Below are 21,159 nucleotides of genomic sequence, written 5' to 3'. Positions count from 1 at the left end.
TTGGGAGAACAAAACTATCTGCTTTGCATAAGAAACAGAAGTCTGAGAGATAACGTAAAAAAGGTTAATAATGATTATCTGTTTGAAGTATTTTTCTGTGTCATTATTTTCTATTTTTCCACCTGTATTTTCTCTTATTTTTATACATTAAAGCTTATTATAAAAGTGTAGGTAGGTATAACCAAACTGTTAGTCCTGAACTTTTGTGCCTGGACAGAGGGTACCTTCATTTACATCTTTTACATTTCAATTATTCAGAAATCTGTATGAAGCCAGTAGTCAACAAATCTCACATGATGCCTAAATATATGTGTTTTTTTTTTCACCATGCCTTACATTAAATCTTCATATCTTATTTATTTTATTGCTGTAAATTTGTACCCCTCTACCAACTTCTCCCTATTTATCCAAACCCCCAGCCCTGAAAACCACTTCTACTCTCTTTTGTATGAGTTTGATTTTGTTTTGTTTTGTTTTTAAGATTCTATCTGTAAGTGACACCATGCAGTATTTGTCTTTTAGGTTCTGATATCCCCTACAGTTCGCGTAGTGCTAGAGAGAGTGGATGCTTCCCACAGCTGTTTCAGTTCTGTCAGTGTTCCATATCACTATTATCCTTCTGACACCTAAAATTTTGGGAATTTAACCAATTCCCTATAATTAAGCCCCCTCAGTTAAAATAACTAGTGTAGCTCCTACTTTCCTAAGTAATGCTGACTTACATTGTCAATGTGTTTTAAATTATATTCGTCTATTGTCTATTTGTATGAAATGTTTAATAATAAATTAAAAGTAAGCATTTCTAAAAGAATATTATACATTTTTGATATAAACACATCAGGAAAAGCATTTAATATGCTCATGCAACCCAACAGAGGTAATTATCAATGATAAAAGAATCACTGTAGAGGTCATATGTATTATGATTATTTAGAATCATAGTGCCAAATGATTACACATTCTACATTCGAGTTGTACCGTACTTGGTGAAGACTTCCCTGAATATTCGCCCATCTCCCACAAGAGAAGAGATCTTATAGTTCAATAGTCTCTATTTTCTATAGGACCAGAGTACAAGATTAAGGAGATTGATGTTCCTCCATGTTATGTTAACCGTGGACCAAACAAAATACCTTTCTTCTTCTGTAAGTCCTTCATGTTCATACCACTAAAATGAATCTTCACCCTGTCATCTTCCATTTTGAAATACAATTAATAGGTGTAGTTGAAAGGGTATTTGATTTCATATTTCTAGGGGCCAAAAGAGAAATATTAGTTTCCTAGGGTTGTGATAACAATATTCTACAAACTGGGTGCCTTAAACAGAGAAATTTATTTTCTCAGAGTTCTGGAAGGTAGAGCTACAAGTTCAAGGTGTCATCAGGTTTGATTTCTTCTGTGTCCTTTCGCCTTTGCTTGAGGCTGCTGCCTTTTTGCTGTGTATTAATATGTTTGTCTCTGTTTCTCTTTTTTTTCTCTCTCTCTCTCTTTCTCCTAATCTCATTTTATAAAGACATAAAGGCATATTGGATTAGGAACCACTGTAACGAATGTTCTTATTTACCTGTTTCAATTCTATATTTTCAAATATAGTCTAAATATAGTGAGGTACTGGGGGTTAGGGCACTGACAAGTGAATTTTTAGAAAACACACTTAAGCCCATAACAAGAGAAATTATCCAAGAAATTATTTGACAAATCTTTATAAAGAACCTCTAAGATTTTTGCTCAATCCAGGTTCATTGAGATCATTAGCGACAGAGCTCATCCCAGAACTCAGATCCCCAACACACACAATTTCAAGATCCTTTCCATCTCTTTACTTTATTTCCATCCTTGTATCAAATGCACTACTCTGAATTAGGAAATTGCAAATAATATACGCGATTGGCATACTCAAAGTATTTTCTACTTTTCTATTTTTTATTATGGTTTAGCACTACTGTCAATTTTATAAAAATCCACTTGCCATTGAGATTTATTGAATAGGCATGAAACTTATGAATACACTAACATACTGGTGTTCAATAAACATTTTATCCTCTATGATTCCTAAGGATTCCTGTGTATTTTTCAAAGAGTTCCACAAAGAGTTCTAGAAAGTTTCGCACCAGAATATTGCCAAAAGTCTCTAGATGCATTCTATCATCAGGTCACATGAAAAATAACAAAACACATATATATATTACAACATATATGTAAGCCAATTGCAATTCACACCTGATTTGTAGTATTATGAGAATAAGCATGGAGTGAGAAATAAGTATAGACTTAGTCTAATTTCTTTAAAAAAAAAAAAAAAAAAAGTGGTTCTATGCGATAAAGCCCAAACCATGCTGTTCTAGTAGAATGTAAATTCTGATTAAATCATGCAAATGAAAAACTGCTTAAAAGTAAATACGATCAATAGTAAATTAAAAAGGCTTAAAGCCAAATTGGAGAGGGCCAAAAAAAGTGAATTCAAATTAGCTATGTATGTTTTAGGTTTTGAGTTAGAAATAGTAGGCATGCTATGATTCAGAATACTTATAAATACATGTCATCCACATAATATTAAGTTTTGCCAGTCATGTATTTAGTTGTCCTTTCTTTGGATCACAAAAGTCATTTTAATCTTCTGGTAATCTCTGTAATACATACTTCCTATTCTACAAAACCAACTCTTGCCAATTTAACATCATTGGATCTGTGGTGCCATTATTAAATAGCATGAGTAAAGAGTTCTTCCAATAAATGTATTCTGAATCAAAGACATGTAAACCCAATTACTTGCCTTGTTTTCCACAGATTTTTGATCTTTCACAAAATGCTTGTTTCTTCACTTGGAACAAGCCTTTTGAATTAATAAACATTAGGAAACCATATGCCAGATCTGCTTGAATGTAAAGCATAGTGTTTTATGGCAGTTGGCAGTGGGCTAAAACAAGAATGTGTACATATCCAGGGGTCTGATTTGAGAACAAGGTCAAGGCTTTAGAGGTAGGACAGAGGAATATGCTTCCAAACAGAGTTTTGAGACTAAAAACTGATTTACAGGTGTATAGTCAGCACCTGGCATTATTACTGTAAGTGATGATTCCAAACCAAAATCTAATACCTGTATGTCTATATGACCAGGGCCATGGAAGGCAGGCAGGGAAAGGCTGGCAATTATTCTAGAATGGCAATTAACATTACAGAAGTCAGATAATCTGTATTGTGGTGTTGTTAAAGTGAAAATGGAATCTCAATAGAGAAACTTAAATGGCAAAACTTAAGGACAGATAAATATTTATGAGGACAGGAGTACAAAGACAGAGCTCAGGTACAATCAGACCTATGATATGTTCATTTGTTATTTGACAATGTGAATAGACTTGTGTCTCATTGAATATATATGATTTATTGCACACAGGCCTCCTTGGGCACTGAGATGTCACAGATGCTGTAAAGGTTCAGGAGCTTGGATAGGGCATTGATCTTTAAAACACTCTCATCATCACGGAGCAAACCAAACAAATTATCTCTCTTGTTTGTGAAGCCAAATGGGGTATTAACTGCTACAGGATCAGAAAATCATTTCCAACAAAGACTATTCAAAAGGTAATACTTTCTTTCAGATTTTCCTAACTTTGCAAAGGTGATGAAAAAGCATATCAGAATAATGTAGGACAATGGTCAGTCACTTCTATTTGGTATATCTGGATATGTATTAAATAGATATACATCAACTATATCTACTTAACTTCCTATGTAATGATGATCTCATAGCTAAGTTTCATCGTTATCGACTCCATACCTGGGGAACCAATGTATACAGTGGTTTTTGAAGTTAAATTCTTATGCTAGCAGTTCCTGACATCGCATACAATTCTCTTAGTGCCTACATATTTAAATAATTTCATTAAAGGTTCTTCTCTGATCTATAGTTTGTTGTAATTCCTAACTATAAACATGGTTATAACTTTTGTAGACTGTAAAATATGAACTAAGTGAAGTCCTTAATTTCACAAAGTTCACGTTCTAATAAATAATAAGGTAGGCATTCTTCTCGGGGAAACTAAGAAAACATGCTAGGGATTCAAACACAGAGAAAAAAGTAAGCATGTGAGATTTCAGACAGACTTATACCTAGCTGTTTCCTTCTACTTCATCCTCACTTTTTTCAACTCAATCCACATATTTTCTTTCACTAATTTGATTCACACTTTATGAATCAGAGATCTAAAACTATAGTTTGAACCCTTGCTAGAAATCTTTACGCACATGAGACATGAACACAAATTCAGAGTGTCCCAAAATGAACTCACCACTATGTCTTCTTTCCATTCCTCAGAAAGGTTTTTCTTCTCAAGTCCTCCACCTCAGTCAACGGCCCCATATGTTTTTCTACGAACTTGAAAGCTAGAGACATCCAAGATCCCTCCATATCCCTCATTCTCCAATTCTTGTTACGCAGACTTTTTCTCCATTCAGAATATCATTCTGTTCATTCCTTTTTTCTGCATCTCCATTGCTCTCCTTTTCTATAATCTCTAGTTTTCTATTGGCTTTACAATGTTTCACTTTATTCTAATGAATGCTAAATTTAGCAACCATTTTTTTTTTCTAAAATGCAACCTGATCATCTCAATTTTGACTTCAAGTTCTTTCAGAGTTTCTCACTTATAAACATATGGAACACTTCACGTGGACTATATGATTCATTGTGTTATGGCCTGGTCCAGCTGTCCAACCTTACCTGTCTTGATAACTACTCTGTGTTGTATTTAGCAATATTTAATCACAAACTTGTCCTGAATTCACATATTCATTGTCAGGCTTTTGCATATTCTCATTGCTTGAACATACTCAGATTCTGTATACTACCCCCAAACCTATTCTACCCCATAAAATTTCCTATAACTCCCTCAGGCAGAGACATGATTTCTTCCTGTCTGTTTTCACTCTGCATATATTTCTATTAAAGCAGTGACTACATTGTATCAAACCAATTCATTTTTGTTTTCATCTGCTTTGTCTCTAGAACATATGCCCTGGAAAACAAAGACTAATCTTGTCATGATTGTGAATAAATAACTTAGCATTAAGCTTGTTACTAAAATTATGTTCACCAAAGCACTAAATGCAGCTAGATGTTTCTGACAGATTTTAAACTAGTGTCCTTTGTACCTCTTCTCTCTGGAAATAGGATAACTTTAAACATGTGAAGTTAGTCAGTGGAGTGGGCTAGGACTCACATCATCCAGTTGCAGGCATTAGGGAAAAGAAAATTTAATGAATCAGGATAAGTTAGGTTACACTAAGCTGATAAACAACCTCAAAACCTCTTAGTTTAATAATTAATCTTTACACTGTACTCATCAAATCAGTTGTGAATATGAGTGTCCTTCTAGGTCTATTCTTTTCAATGTGACATCTTAACAATCGACATCAAGGGAGAATCCAGAATCCAGAATTCTCTATTTCCATAATCAGGACAACAGAAGAAGAGAGACTGGAGAATATCATACTAATTCTTATGTATTTCTGCCAAGAATTGCTTTACTTTTCATTGGTTTATTTTTCATTGACAAAAGTAAGTCATATAAACTTCAAGGGGACAGAGAAGTGTAATCATCCCATATGCCTAGCAGAAAAGAATGCAAGAAATATTGCTTTCAACAATAATGATACAGGAACTAAGTAGGAACCAGCAATCATTAAAAATAGGCTTTAATATTAAATATTTGCATGCAACTTTTGCACATTACAGTGAAACCATTTGATGTTGATCAGATATCAACAGTATTACAATTTAAAAAAATATGTGGGGGGGCGCCTGGGTGGCGCAGTCGGTTAAGCGTCCGACTTCAGCCAGGTCACGATCTCACGGTCCGTGAGTTCGAGCCCCGCGTGGGGCTCTGGGCTGATGGCTCAGAGCCTGGAGCCTGTTTCCGATTCTGTGTCTCCCTCTCTCGCTGCCCCTCCCCCGTTCATGCTCTGTCTCTCTCTGTCCCAAAAATAAAATAAACGTTGAAAAAAAATTAAAAAAAAAATATGTGGGGCTTCTGGATGTCTCAGTCAGTTAAGCATCCAACTCTTAATTTTAGCACAGGTCTTGATCTCACCTGGGTTAGACAGAGCCTCTCACTGGGCTATGCGCTAATGGCATGGAGCCTACCTAAGTTTCTCTCTCTCTCCCTCTCTCTGCCCCTCCCTGGGCAAGTGCTCACTCTCTCTCTGTCTCTTTCAAAAAAAAATTGTGGTTCGCTTATTTGTGCTTCTAATTGGATAGTGTCTGTTAGGGCTAGCTTAAAAAAGAAATTGTGATTTAACATGGCAGGATGGCTGCCTTTGAAAATACACGGCTGTGCACTCTAAAACATCTGGGCAATATTAAAACTTTAACTTTGAGCACTATAAAATGCATTAAATATTCATATTAGTTCATACAACCAAATTAATTGCACATTTTTAATTTTTCCCAATTTCAAAAACTAACTTAGAATATGTACTTACATAGTTGTTATTTAGAATGGAGAGACTTATATCATGGTACAATGTTAAGCCATGCAAGCATCCTTTCATTCCAAAAACATTACATAGATGTTACTATATTTAAGATACTGTATTTTAAAACAGTTATGATTGCTACATAAATTAATATGCAAATCGTGTATAATGTCTCATAAGTGGAGTTCCATTGTCTAAATTTTTATGTGTTCTTAGTGATTATGTTGTAAGAACTGCTTCAACACACTGGGTAACTATAATGAAACTGCCCTTTTCTACCATCTAAAAGAATCCAAATAAATAAACTTCTTTTTGTCAATATTTCTCTAGATTGCCGGGCAATCTTTTGGTGGTTTTCTACTTAGTATTAATTCATTTGAATAAATCCTAAACCATCCCATTTCCCCGAATACTTTGATTTGTTAGGATGACAGCAGATGTTCTATTGAGTAGAAAAAAATCCCTCCAGTTTTGTTTCTGCTTCTCCTCCCTATTTCAGTCACACATCAAATACTCATGACAGTTAACTTTCTTTCTCAGAAGGTGACTTGAGTTTTCTCTTGCCAGCTGCTTTTAAACAATTCCTTGTTTCTTTCCAAAGTTGATGGGATTAACAATTTTCTCTTTCTCTTTTCTCTGTCTTCTGATTTAGGATATTCACAGATAAGTGGCGTTGCATATCATAATTCAAGTCTGCATTTCAAGCTGAGGAAGAACTAAAGTAAGCTGGAAGAATCTCTTCTTTAGGACCACTGAGAGTTTAAAGAGTCTCTGGAGACACAAGATCATAAAATTATTTCACAGTGATTCTCTGCATGCTTCTCTTATTCTGCTTATTATTTATTTATCTTATGCAATTTTCTCCTTAGCATTTAATTTTGAGTATGTTACTAGGCTACAAAATAATAATTTCATAGGCCCCTAGCCAGCCCTAAATTAGGTAAACTCTTTGATGTGTGGTAAATTTAGTTCTATTTAATATTGGTAGACTCTACTGGGACCTTGGAGAAACTGAGGGAGATTTGCAACAAGAACAGCAATGAGTGTTACCCTACTCCATCAAGGCACTTTCACTTGTCTTTGTAGAAGGACCTGTCATTTTGAAATATTGTTAGAAAAAAAATCCTGGCATCATAAAATACCTGCTGAGAGATTTATTTTATTTATAATTATAATTTTGCTTTTGTCTCAAGTGTTGCCAAAACATGCATTAAAAGTAAGTTACTTATTCTTAAATTTGCCTTGGTACTTTAAAAGGAGATGCCAGAAGATTTTCATATGATCACAGATTCTATAATTAAATAATTTAGCGTATGTAATAAAGGATATAGAATAGAAATAACTTTTATTTGCAAACAAATTAATATATGCATATGCATGTCGTATATATCTATGTATTCACAAACCAATTATATTTATTGAAGATATAGGATTTTTGCTCCTTTCTTTTGTTAATGTAACCAAGAAAAATGGTCAATTTATAGTCTTATGACTGTGCCTCAAATCAATATTAAATTCTCTCAACTGAATTTCTAAAGAGTTTCTACAAAACCTAGACATAATTATTAAAAATATCGACTCAAAAATTATCATCCCTAATATCCACCTAATGTTATAATTTTACTGATTGCAAACCATTATGTCACTGATTATTGTAAAACACCAGTAAGAGAAAAACTAAAGGGGGCATGCATTTATAAGTGTATACGTGAAATTTAAAATTTTCAGTTAGCTTACAGAAAATCTTCCAAGTTCCCACTTTATCTGTGAATTTTGGCAGTTACAGTGACCTAGATTAGATTTTGCACTGGTGATCTGTGTGTACTATCAAAAGTTAATATCCTACTGCAATTGATTTAACTAGTGAAAGTAGACATTCATTTTAGTGAAATTCAATAACAATTTTAAAAATAGTAAACAATAATTAACCAACATTTACTCTGAACCACAAAATATGCTAACACTTCATTTACATTTACCCTGTGAGATCATTACCGTTTACACAATTTTCATACAAAAATATTTTTAAAAAGTGATTCCACAATGTCAGCCTGAAAAGGGCTGTGAAAACTTTGCAATGGAGAAAAATTCAGTAAGTCAGTATTCACTGAGGCCAGAGGAAGGGGAGCATTATCTTCTGTAACAATTTCTTTTATCCTAACAGCACACTAAGTAGATAACATGACCCAATGTGAGTAGTATATTTTGTGTTTTTCAATACTGAAACATTTCATGCTTACTAGAGAATCAAATTTATATTTTGATTTTCTATTTTCTTCATGGTTAACTTTTCAACTTTTAAAGTATCGTTTCAATTAATGTTTTCTATTTTATTTTTTTCTAAGTGATAAGATCAGGCTACAGATAATACACTTTAATGTTTGTCCTATTTTTATAGCTGGTTCATTTTCCTAAGAAAACTATTACAACATTGCTATATTAATGAATGTAAATTATTTTCTTTTAATTGCTTCAAGATGAAACAGTATTTTAAAGGTATCTACAGCATTTCTTTGTTGTTGATTTCTTTTTACTTTATTATGATATCTTCAAATTTATTTAAAAAGTCATAAGATCTATTATATTATGTGATTTAATATATTAAACTTATTTATTCTAAGACTTGCCTCTACTCTCACAGACACTACAACTATACAGACCACTACCTTGACCAGTATAACTGACTGTAGTGATTACCACGCAGCTAATAAGTGTTTAATAACTCAGAATGTGTGTATTGCTTGCATGTGTGCAAATTAGGCTTCTATGTACTATAGTCTTTTGCCAGAAAAAGTTTGATAAATAATTATGTTTGAATGGATGAGGTCCAATATTCCAGAGATTATGAGATTTTTGTGGTCTGGAAGCTGCAAAATGGCAAACATGATGTCAGTAAGGATGCTCATTTTGTGATTCTTATTCAATACAGTTCATATCATTTCAGAAGTCATATTATGAAGAAAAAGAGGACAGGCATGTGTGGTTTTCTTCTTAAAATAAAAAATGTACTGAATTTTGGAGTTTTCAAACACAATTCCAACTGGATCTGAATCAGCATTAGGCAACTTCCCCACAGTCTGGCACAGGCCAGCACAGTTGGCATTTTGCGCTCTGCAAAGTCCCAGAACTTGACAAGGGGTTTTGGATGGAGGTGTAGTGGCACAGCTGTTTGGGGGAACCTGATGGGGAATGTGTCTCAAATATTTTTCTAGCCAGTATGAACCACTACTTTCTTTTTTCTTTTTCATAAATAGTTATCAATTTATTTTTTTTTTTTTAATTTTTTTTTTCAACGTTTATTTATCTTTGGGACAGAGAGAGACAGAGCATGAACGGGGGAGGGGCAGAGAGAGAGAGAGACACAGAATCGGAAACAGGCTCCAGGCTCTGAGCCATCAGCCCAGAGCCCGGCGCGGGGCTCGAACTCCCGGACTGCGAGATCGTGACCTGGCTGAAGTCGGACGCTCAACCGACTGCGCCACCCAGGCGCCCCAATAGTTATCAATTTAGAAGCAAACAAATATAAAGAAAGAAAGAGAAGTTGCTAGAATTGGTTATATTTATCATACAATTTTAAAAGAATATTATGAATATTATATCAGCAAAAGGACAAAGAAGTAAAGAAGTATTTATTTTAGAAATAAAGTAAAGAAGTATTTATTTTAGAAATAATCTAAAATAAATAAGAAGGTGACTCAGTGTGTGTGTGCCTGGGTGTGTAATTTAATTACATTTTATAGCATTCAATTTTTTCCCCTCTGTTTCTGGTGAAAGTGAAAGTCACTCTTGGGGCGCCTGGGTGGCTCGGTTGGTTAGGCATCTGACTTCAACTCAGGTCATGATCTCACAGTGCATGAGTTTGAGCCCTGCATTGGGCTCTGTGCTGACAACTCAGGGCCTGGAGCCTGCTTCGGATTCTGTGTCTGTCTCTGTCTCTCCCTGTCCCCAAAATAAATAAACATTAAGAAAATTTTTTTTAAAGTTAATGTCACTCTTAAAATATTTCTATTCACTTTGTATAAAACTAAAGGAAAAAATAAAGGTAGAGTGATGCTTACTCTTTTCTCATCATTCCAGTTATTAACAGAGTTGAAATAAAATCAAACCATTTACAACATATTGTCTATAAATAGAAAATTCAGGTAATTGAACATATTCATTCAACAATAGGTAAATGTTTAAGTGGGCATATGTGGGCAAAAGTAACTTCGTAGTGTTTTCAACCTGTTTCCTAAGGATTCTTGGACAACTAAGAAGGTAAACAATAGAAAATATAAACAGTAAAGAAAATTTTAATTTAGTAATTTCTGTCCAGCAAGTTTGAATATAATCATATGGCAATTAATGCTACCTTCCTGAAACTTTTTAAATAGTAGCTAAGATATTCAACTTCAACTTTTATTACTACTCATAATAAAGGACATGAGAATGAAAGTACATAGATTTATTTTCAAAAAAGCATATTTGTTTACAATACCTTGAAATAAAAATTAACCTTTTTAGTGCATTGGCAGAATGTCTATTGCAACAGAGTATAATATGTATATTAATTCAGCTCACGTATCCTGAGCATGCACTATGTCTAAGGTTCTGCATTAGTTACCAGAGATATAAAGACAAGGATTGCATGTGTGCTGCTACTGAAATTACAGCCTAGTGAGGACCTGTTAAATTAAAATGTTGAGATAGTTGTAATGAAAATACAATTACGCCACAGTAGTATAACATAACACCTAAGCATTAAGAAAGTAGTATAGCATAACACCTAAGCAACATGTGAAAATGAATGGGATTTAGTCAGAGGTAGAATTAAAGATAATAATCAGATTAAAAGAAAATCAACCCATGGATGGCAGATTGCAAAAATGTTCCTGACTCTTCATTTTTTGCCCACATCCACATCCTTTGTAATGCAAACTTGCATTGCCTTCTCTGCACTCTGGGACAGAGTCATGTGACTCACTTTTATCAGTAGGCTGTCAGCAGAGCATATGCAAACAGAAACTTATAAGGACTCTATTCTGCTTTTGCTTCTGAAATTGCCATGAAAAGAAGCACAGAATGCAGGAGGATGAGAAAAACGCGTGGAAGAACTCATTCATCCCAGCGCATTGGTTTCTTGGGTAGCTTACAATAGCAGAGATTTATTCTTTCACAATTCTGGTAGTCAGAAGTCTGAAATCAGTGTCACAGGGCTAAAGTCAAGGTGTTGGCAAGGGTCACACATCCTCCAAAGGCTGAAGAGAATCTATGCAAATTTCTTCCAGTTTCTGGTGGCCACCAACTTTCCTTGGCTGGTGGCCACATCGCTCCAGTCTGCCTCTGTGGTCACAGTGTTTTCTCTTCTCTGTGTGTCTCTGTATAATCCCATTCTGCTTCTCTCATAAGGACATTTGTGATTGCATTTAGGGGCCATCCAGATATTTCAGGATAACCTCCTCATCTCACAATCCTTAACTCAGTCATATGTGCAATGGCTCTTTTTCCAAATAAGGCAACATTTACAAGTTCTGGGGATTAGTGTCTGATATCGTTTAGTGTGGGTTTTTTTTAGCCTAACACAGTCTTTTCTCTGGTCCAAAAGATTCACATCCATGACACATGCAAAATACATTTACCACATCCCAACATTCCCAAATGGCTTAATTAATTATAGCAACAACTCAATTCCAAGATCTTATCAAAATGTCATCAGATCAAATGTCTCATATCTCATGAGTTAAATCAGATATGTGTGAGACTGTGTATGATTCACCCTGGAGCAAAATTCCTCCCCATCTGTAGACTTGTGAAACTAGGAAATAGGTTATATGTTTCCAATATACAATGGTGGGACAGGCAGAGAACAGTTATAATTATTCCTATGCCCAAAGGCAGAAAATGGAAGGAGGAAAAAGATCACCAATTTCAAGCCACTTCAAATTGGCCAGCAGGGCAAGTTCCATTAGTTTTTAAGGCCTAACAATAAACCTCTGAGGCTAGAGGCTCTAGCCTCTGGACTCCTGGTTTTGCCCTCTCAGCCTACTGCTGGCTTCACTTTTATAAGAATACGTATGATTACATTTTAGATCCACCTAGATAATCCAGAATAATTTGCTCAATCATATCAATATCCTTAATTATATCCCCAAAGTCACTGTTTCCAAATATAGTGATTTACAAGTTCCAGGGATTATGACCTGACATCTTTCGGGAGGTAGCATTTTTCAGCCTACCATGTGCAGTCATCCCAGCCAAGTCCATTATAGATCAGTAAGCGCATCCAACTAAAACCAGCCTAAATCAGAATCACAGAGTCAAAGACTAAAGAAATGTTTAGCATGGAGGCCACAAATAATTTTTGATTTTTGTGACACAATATTATGGTGAATAAGATACCTGATATTCCATGAAAGTCTCAAAGCTTCATGGAAACATGATATGTTCCAAGAACCCAAAAAGATTCAGTGTAGTTAGAACCTAGAATTTAGAGTGAGGTTGGGGATAGAGCTGGTAATTGGCAAAACATGAGACGGGAAAGCAAGAGCTAGATGTTAAAGGACCAGGTGAGCCATGTTAAGACATTTCAAATTTGTAACTATTACAAGAACATTGGCAAATCATTGAAGCATTTGAAGCAGAAGAGGTATTCTAGATATTCTTTCAAAAACTAGATCAGACTCAGCACTAGCCAAATGTCACAGACTGGAAGCTCAAGAAAAATAGGCCATTGGTATCCTTGTGGCCAAACAGAAGTCACATGGTAGTACCCGAGGCTATATAGGTTGTAGACTGAGGGCTAAATGCTGCACGACAATTTATCCTAGAATTTTAACTGTTTTTCTTAACCTGGTCCTCTGAGCTTTCTTAGTATCTGGTATAGCAACTGAGAAACCAATTTCCTTCAGATAGCAGTGCTTTTGGTGGGAAGGAGGAAATCTTTTTATACTTGAACGTTACTTATTGCATACTGGGGTATGGCATAGATACAAGGAAGCTATCAAATGGCAGCTCTAATTTTTTTTTTTTTTTTCTTTCTGAGGCTCCTGGGTGGCTCAGTTGGTTGAGCGTCTGCCTTCAGCTCAGGTCATGATCTCGCAGCCTGTGAGTTTGAGCCCCATGTCAGGCTCTGTGCTGACAGCTCAGAGCCTGGAGCCTGCTTCAGGTCCTGTGTCTCCCTCTCTCTCTGCCCCTCCCCTGCTCATGCTCTCTCTCTCTCTCTCTCTCTCTGTCAAATATAAATAAACATTAAAAAAATAAAGTTAAAAAAATTGTTTTTCTTCAACGATACGAGGAAAAAACATGTTTCCAGCATTCCTGGGTAGGCCAAGGTGTCCTACATAATACGTCTTAAGTTAGATCTACAGGGTGTCTGAATGGTGTTAAATGAAAGGAGGGCAGAGTGAGTATGACTGGTTACGGGGAAAGCTAATGTGGCTGGTGTACAGACAAGCCAGCTTGCTTACATGCTTATTCTGACTGCTTGTCCTAAGAAGAAAGTGTTTTTCAAGACCTATTTTGGGGTTTTTAAACTTATGTCTGATGCTCAATTCCAACAAGTTAATGAAGATCCAATAAAATGATAAGTTTTAACTTAAAAAAAAAAGAGATGGGAGAAAATAAGACTGAAGCTTGGGAGACCAATTTATAGGGTATGGCAATAATGTAGGTTAGACACTTTGGAGGCCATAAATCTGGTACCTTAGATGGATTCAAATACTATTTAGGCTAAGAAGTTGACATTTAATAATTAAGAAAAAAGGAAATTATAATTATCTTCATTTGAAAACTGAAAAAAAATATCCTGTATAACTTATGGAACGTAATATTAAAGATGAGAGAAATAAATTTGAAAAAAAAAAGCAAACACAAATACTTAAATTTTGCGTATGCTGGGTTTGGCACACCTATGAGATTTCCAGGTAAAGATGACCAATAGACTACCAGATATATGGTTATATGTTTAAGAAAGACCTGTGGGCTCGAAAAGAGTTTCGGGATTCATCACTATATGGAGGGTAACTGAAGCATTGAAACAGATAAACCTGCTTAGGAAAATGTGTGAAGTGAGTCAGGACAGACTCTGAGAGCATTAAATTTAACAGGGTAAGTAAGGATAAGAAAAGGCATCATCAGTGGAGATAAGCAGTGTGAGACAGATAGAAAGAAATCCACAAATATGTGTTCCTTTGTTTATTTGTTTGTTTTTGTTTTTTGTTTTTTTTCTAATATATGAAATTTATTGTCATATTGGTTTCCATACAACACCCAGTGCTCATCCCAAAAGATGCCCTCTTCAATACCCATCACAAATATGTGTTCCAAAATAGCTGGCAGAAGATACTTTTAAAGAAGGAAGGAATTCTCACAGTCCTCTTGGTCAGTGCTCTTAATTTGCTTAACAAGACAGACCAGCAATTCTTCTGTTTCCTTAGTCTGTTCTTAACCCCATTTTTTTCCTAGCAACTATTTGAAACATTTACATCCCCTTTCAAGTTACCATTCCTAAACCTACCTGCATTTCATTACTCATTCTCAGAGAAAACTTTGTCCTCTAACTCAAAAACAAAACAAACAAACAAAAACCCAATATACCAGATAACTTTTTTTCAGTTTTTTTGTCACTGATTAGGGTCTCTGTGATAGTTTGTCTTGCTGGGTATTTATCAGAGATCAAGATTTATTAAAGGAAGTGGGAGACAGCAGGATGCAGCAGGAAGAGAATTAGAACCGTGACATTGGACAATCCCATGGAGAACTCCGGAACATGTATGCCCCATCAGAATTGTGTGATGTTTTGGGAAAATATACCTCAGCTTTAATCAGTCATTGATGTGGGCTGTCCTGGGAAGGCCATTCCCTTGAGCAAAGTGACTCTCTGTAGCTGAGGCCAATGCTGAACCAGATGACAGCTGTGACAATCGATGCCTCCTTGAAGGTGGATCAGAGCGGTGCAACTTCAGGGGCATATTAGCAAACACACCATCACACTTACATACACATCACTCTGTTCTTCCCATTATATAGAAGACATCTCCTCTCCTAGCCTAATTGCTTTTCATCAGCTTTGCAATTTCAAGTTTCTTAAAGCTCTTCTTTCATATGAGCTCTTTCCTAAACATATTTAATAGGCTTTATATATTAAAAAAAATTGTTTAAAAAAATCTTACTGATCTACATTTTCTATCCCAGCCACAACTTTTTTCTTAGAATACAACACAATACAAACCCTTACGCGACTTTTAAAGTTATATGTGACCATTTTTCATGGTTCTCTCTTTAATCCCATGTTCCCCTTTTACTTAGTGCTTGTTTCTGCTGCAGTCATATTGACCTTTGTTTGTCATTATTTATTGGCTTTCTTTCTTTCTTTCTTTCTTTCTTTCTTTCTTTGTTTTCTTAAGAGATTGCCTTTGTGTTTCCTTTCCTGGAATGTTTTTCCTCCAGACATTAATATATTAATTACTTTCTCTTTTCCTCAAGGTTAAAGAGGATTTCATTATTCTCACTCCCAGGGCATTCTGGATTCTTTATTTTTCTTCAAAGGATGAATCTATACCTGAAATTATATATTCTTTATTTGATTATGCATTACTTTCATTATCCCTTATTGAATGCAAGCTCTATAAGAGAATAACAGTCTCATTTGACAATGTGCCACCAACAGTAGCCTAATAATTCATAATACATGATTGTAATTCAAGTGATTTGTTAATTTGGTCCTTCTAACACCAGTACCTCATATTTTAATATAAGAGGAAACTAATGAATGTAATAGACTTATCCAACAACCATATCTCATGGATAGAGATATATAAACAAGAAATTGCATTATGGCATATATATTCAAAAAATATATTCAATTTTAGGGCTTCAGGCTCAGTTGCTTAAACATCAGACTTCGGCTCAGATCATGATCTGCTGGTCTATGGATTTGAGCCCTGCAGTGGGCTCTGTGCTGACAGCTCGGAGCCTGGAACCTGCCTTGGATTCTGTGTCTCCCTCTCTGCCCCTCCCCCGCTCATGCTTTTTGTCTCTCTATCAAAAATAAATAAACATTATAAAATTAAAAAAAATACACTCAATTTTACAGCAGGCATAGGGGCCAAAGAAATTAATTCTACATTAATAATCTATAATATATTAGTATGTCTTAAGGTCAGACTTCTAACCAACTAACTTTGTAGCATTAACAGTGTAAAAAAAGGCAACAACACGTAAATAGTTGAGACACATGAATAGTTCTCCTAAAGCCCAGCCTCTAACCTGTGTATACTTTCGGTTTAATTTAGACACTTATGCCTATAACTCTTATGAAATGAAGGTACATCCTTCAAATAGAAAAGCATAGGGCTGAAGAGGGGAATCAAACCATGTGCTGCATCTGTTGAGCAGGACATGGGCCCATCTGGTGCCATTCTGAACCCGGAGTTAATAGCATTACGTCCTGCTCCCACATCTGTGGACTCCCTGTTGGAGGGCCTAGTGAAAATGACCATATGGATGGACAACATTTAACAAAGGAGCAGTGGCAACATTCACCAGCGAAGAGGAGCCCAAGTGATGCTGTCAACCGAAATAGAACGACATTACAAAAAATACTGCAAGATATAAATGGCAGGTAGCAAAACTTCTCACAGTTTTAAGACAAGAACAGAGTAAGTCTATTGCTTAACATAATTAAGAAAGTTAAAAGAGGAACATTTAGTTTCCCTTTTGTCTCCATACAACTCACACCAACACATCTGGGAAACAAGAACAATTGGTAGGGGATGGGCGGGGAGGATAAAATTCCAACGTATATTTCAGAAGAAAGACATTAGTTCTGAGTTCCTACTGATGGTCTGCTTCTTTTCAGGCTAGTGGGAAGAAATGTATATGACGTGAAATCACCACCTCACACTCAAGGAGAAGTTAGTAATTAGAATAATCGCTCTGAAAGTTTGCTAAATAAGACAAACTACCACATGGCTTTAGAAAAAAGTATTAAAGATCATCCAGCCCATGCCAACTTACTAATGATACATTTTGGTTATAGAGTACATGAGCATACAGTTTAGAAACCTTCAGGGTGATTTGATGGATTAAAAAAAATGTGATTTTCAAAGGTATTGAAAGGACCAGATGATGTTATTGAGAGTAGCACATAATAGTATAACACTGAATAAGAAAAACAGTAGAAAGAAAACATCAAAAACAAAAACCAAACTTACTAGGGACTATCAAAGTATAGACAAATAGTTTAAAGCATTTTATGGTTTCTTGATGCTCTTGTTTTGTCAAAAGAATGCTCAAAATGTTATGAGAATTCAGGTAGGCAGAGATATAGGGCATATAAATACTTCAGTTAAGAAGGCAAAACATTGCATCTTATATTCTAGAAATATTTCCATGAAGTCAAGGGAAGACTTGTTTGAAGTTTGACTAGTTGCTTACAAAATATGCTTCAATAAAAGGTCTCTTTTTCCAAAAAATTCCAAATAAATTATCCTACTCTTTAAATAATTTTCCCAATAACCAAAATTATTTTATTTCTAAAACTTTTTTATGTTTATGTTTTTAAAAACTTTTAATATCTACCTATATCCTTAAAAATAATGACTTCAGTTATTAAATTTTAAAATTGTAACAATAATATGCATCAAAATTTGTTGGAAACACTTTTCCATCTCATTTTAAAAGATTTCACCATAAATCTAAAACTTGTTGATTAGCAACTGGTATAGATGTTTGCTCAAGTCCCTGCCATTTGCGCAATGAATAAGTCCCTTGTGGAAGTGTGAACATTTCTGTTTTCCTTCTATTCTCCATTGTTTGTTAAGAACCATTCCTATACCCCTGATCTCTAAGACCACAGAGAAACATCTTTATAAATTCTTATAAATTACTCATAAGAATTATTTTAATTTTCTACTTAGTGTTATATTAAAAGAAAAATACAGGAAGAAATCACATCTTATAGGAAATCAAACAGAACTAGGTCCAAAAAGTGTTAGAAATATTAAAAGGAGAATACAGGAAGAAATCACGTCTTATAGAAAATCAAAGAGAATTAGGTACAAAAGTTTCTCCATCCTATCTTCCACAGTTCAAGTCATAACAACTCATAAAAACCAGGAATCATGAACACATGTGATATTTGAGAATTAGGTAACAAAATTTTAAAGTGGAAAACATTTTCTCTTAAAAACCTGTTTTGAAGAATGCTAGGAACCTTTGAAAAATGAAAACTACAATCTGAGACGAGGGAAACTGAACAGCTGGGAACAGGCCAGAACAGTACATGGAATTAGCAGCCTGGAGAAACTTTTGCCCAGACAGCAGCCCAAGACTGCCTAGCAGTTTGGTTGTCACAATGCAAATGAGCTAATTGTGCTGAATTTCTGAGGAAGATGAGGGAAAAGAATAGTTTATCAGTCTATACTAGTATAGCTGATATGTATTGGCGAAACATGATTTATCTTCTATTTCATGTCTGACTCCAAGTATACCTACACCCAAATAAAAGAGCAAGAGAGTTAAAAAAAAAAAAGCAAAGCAAAACAAACAAATAAAATGACACATATTTTATTGTGTCAAAGTTCTTAAAAACTGAAACACATTTTCTTGAGCTATGTTTCTGCTTTTCAAGGCATTTTTGATTCAAAAGTTGTCATACTTTCTTTCATCTTTTTTTCAGGAAAACCTTTTTCAAATGAATCTTAGCAGGAATGATAAAAGGAAAAAAAAAAGAGTTACCTACATGTTGGTTTTCTGTGAAAGATTTTTACTCTGTTCTTGATCTGAAAGAACAATTTTAAATAACCCAGGGTTCATAAAAAAAGAAGCGAAAAAAATCTTGGAACTATCAGTATGGCTCTATATTCAAATATGTGAAAGGAAAGAAAAGCATATGGCCATGACTGAGAGACCTCAGAGTGGAGCACTTAAGGAAATCAGCATGAAAAATAAAATGCCCATTACCAAGTGATGATTTACTGTATAATTTATGGGAGGGTAGAGTATGCTTGAAACTGCACTTAGCACCTGGATGCCATGAAATATAAATTGAGATGAAATGTGTTCATGAAATTCCATTAATAAGAAGTATGATGCTGGTTTCCTTTCTATTTTGTTTCTAGTGTAACAGAGAACACTGGTAAGCCTAGGCAATATTCAGTAGCTTCAACTTGATTATTTCTTAGATGAATAAAGATCTTGGTTTTCAGAATTTAGAGATTGGTATAATCTTTCTTTCTCTCTTTTCTCTGTGTGTGTCTGTCTCTCCCTCTCTGTTTCTGTTCTCTCTCTCTCCCATCTTTCAACATCCCTGACATACGCAAATCTAACACACCAAACCGTTTTATTCACATTATACTTTAGTGTAAGTCTCCTCCCACCCTGAATAATACCCCAAAGGATATCGTGAGAATGGCTGTGTGTGACCTCCAATAATAATGGGTCATAAAATACATCATGGCTTCCACTTTGTTGTCTCTTGTATCATTTGCTCCGGAGGAAGTCAGTCACCACGTCAAAAGGCCGACGTAGACATCCAAATGGTAGGGAACTGAGGCTTTCTGCCAATATCCAGCCCAACTTTCCAGGCATGTGTGTGAGATGCATTGGAATGGATTATTTCACATCATTCAAGAATTCAGATGACAGTACTCTGTACAACATCTGACTTTTTACTGAATATGATCTTTAGTTTTATTTGTCAACTTGACTGGGCTAAGGGATGTCCAGAGAGCTGTTAAAACATTATTTCTGGGGATCTCTGTAAGGATGTTTCCAGAATGTATTAGCATTCAAATTGAGGAACTGAGTAAAACAGATGGCCCTTCTCAATTTGGTGGGCATCAATCAGTTTTTTGAGAGTCCAAATATAACAGAAAGGTGGAGGAAGGGTGAAGCAGTCTCTCTCTACTCAACTTGAGACATCCATCTTATCCTCCAGCAGACATTTGCATTCTTACTTCCTGGGCTTTTGGACTCATATCCAGACTTAGACCACCAGTTCCAAGCCTACCTTCATCCCTTCCCAATTCTCAGGCCTTCAGACTCAAACTAAATTATACCACTAGATTTCCTAGTTCTCCAAATTGTAGATGGCAGGTCACAAGACTGCTCAGCTTCCATAACCACACGAGCCAGTTCCTATAACAAATCTCTCATTTATGTATGTATGTATGCACACATGTAAATATGTATGTATTTAGCTCCTGTTGGTTCTGTTTCTCTGGAGAACCCTAATACACCAACATAAGAAACCCAGGGCCAGTATCACCCGGCTAAACGACTTGTAAGTTCCTGACCCTCATAAATTGTGAGATGCCTACTTTATTTTAAGCCACTAAGTTTTGAGGTAATTTATTACACAGCTATAGAAAAAAATAATACAGTTTAAAATCTTATTCACAGCTCTTTTCAGGTTGTCCAGGCAAAGATGGGTTCCCACTTATGGATGATGGAACACTGCTTCAGCTCCTTGCTTTATTCAAATAACCTCCCTTAGCTCTCTGTCTCATGTTAAACTTGTGTTCTCATTCCCTGTCTCTGCATGGGTTTTAAAAATCTAGCTTCTATGATCTAGAACTCTGGGTAGCTTATGCTTGTTCTCCAGTATTGGTTTATTTTTTTATTTCTAGGATACAATAATTTTCTATTTTTGTATGTAATAAAACAGTCTGGCATCCTGGAAAAGGAGGTCATGTTTTATCAGAA

At 35.2% G+C, this 21,159-nt stretch overlaps 1 long non-coding RNA gene across 1 annotated transcript; it reads left to right on the top strand.

Moving 5' to 3' along the window:
• The first annotated feature begins 1,062 nt into the window (after positions 1 to 1,062).
• Positions 1,063 to 7,281, top strand: LOC123576071. Its single transcript, XR_006701150.1, has 3 exons — positions 1,063 to 1,145; positions 3,395 to 3,582; positions 7,127 to 7,281. It is a non-coding gene; the product is annotated as an uncharacterized LOC123576071 (long non-coding RNA).
• Positions 7,282 to 21,159: the final 13,878 nt, after the last annotated feature.

This window comes from Leopardus geoffroyi, chromosome C2 (assembly GCF_018350155.1).
Source record: "Leopardus geoffroyi isolate Oge1 chromosome C2, O.geoffroyi_Oge1_pat1.0, whole genome shotgun sequence".
Taxonomy (NCBI): domain Eukaryota; kingdom Metazoa; phylum Chordata; class Mammalia; order Carnivora; family Felidae; genus Leopardus; species Leopardus geoffroyi.
The sequence above is the reverse complement of the archived record's forward strand: the minus strand, read 5'-3'. Positions and strand labels throughout refer to the sequence as shown.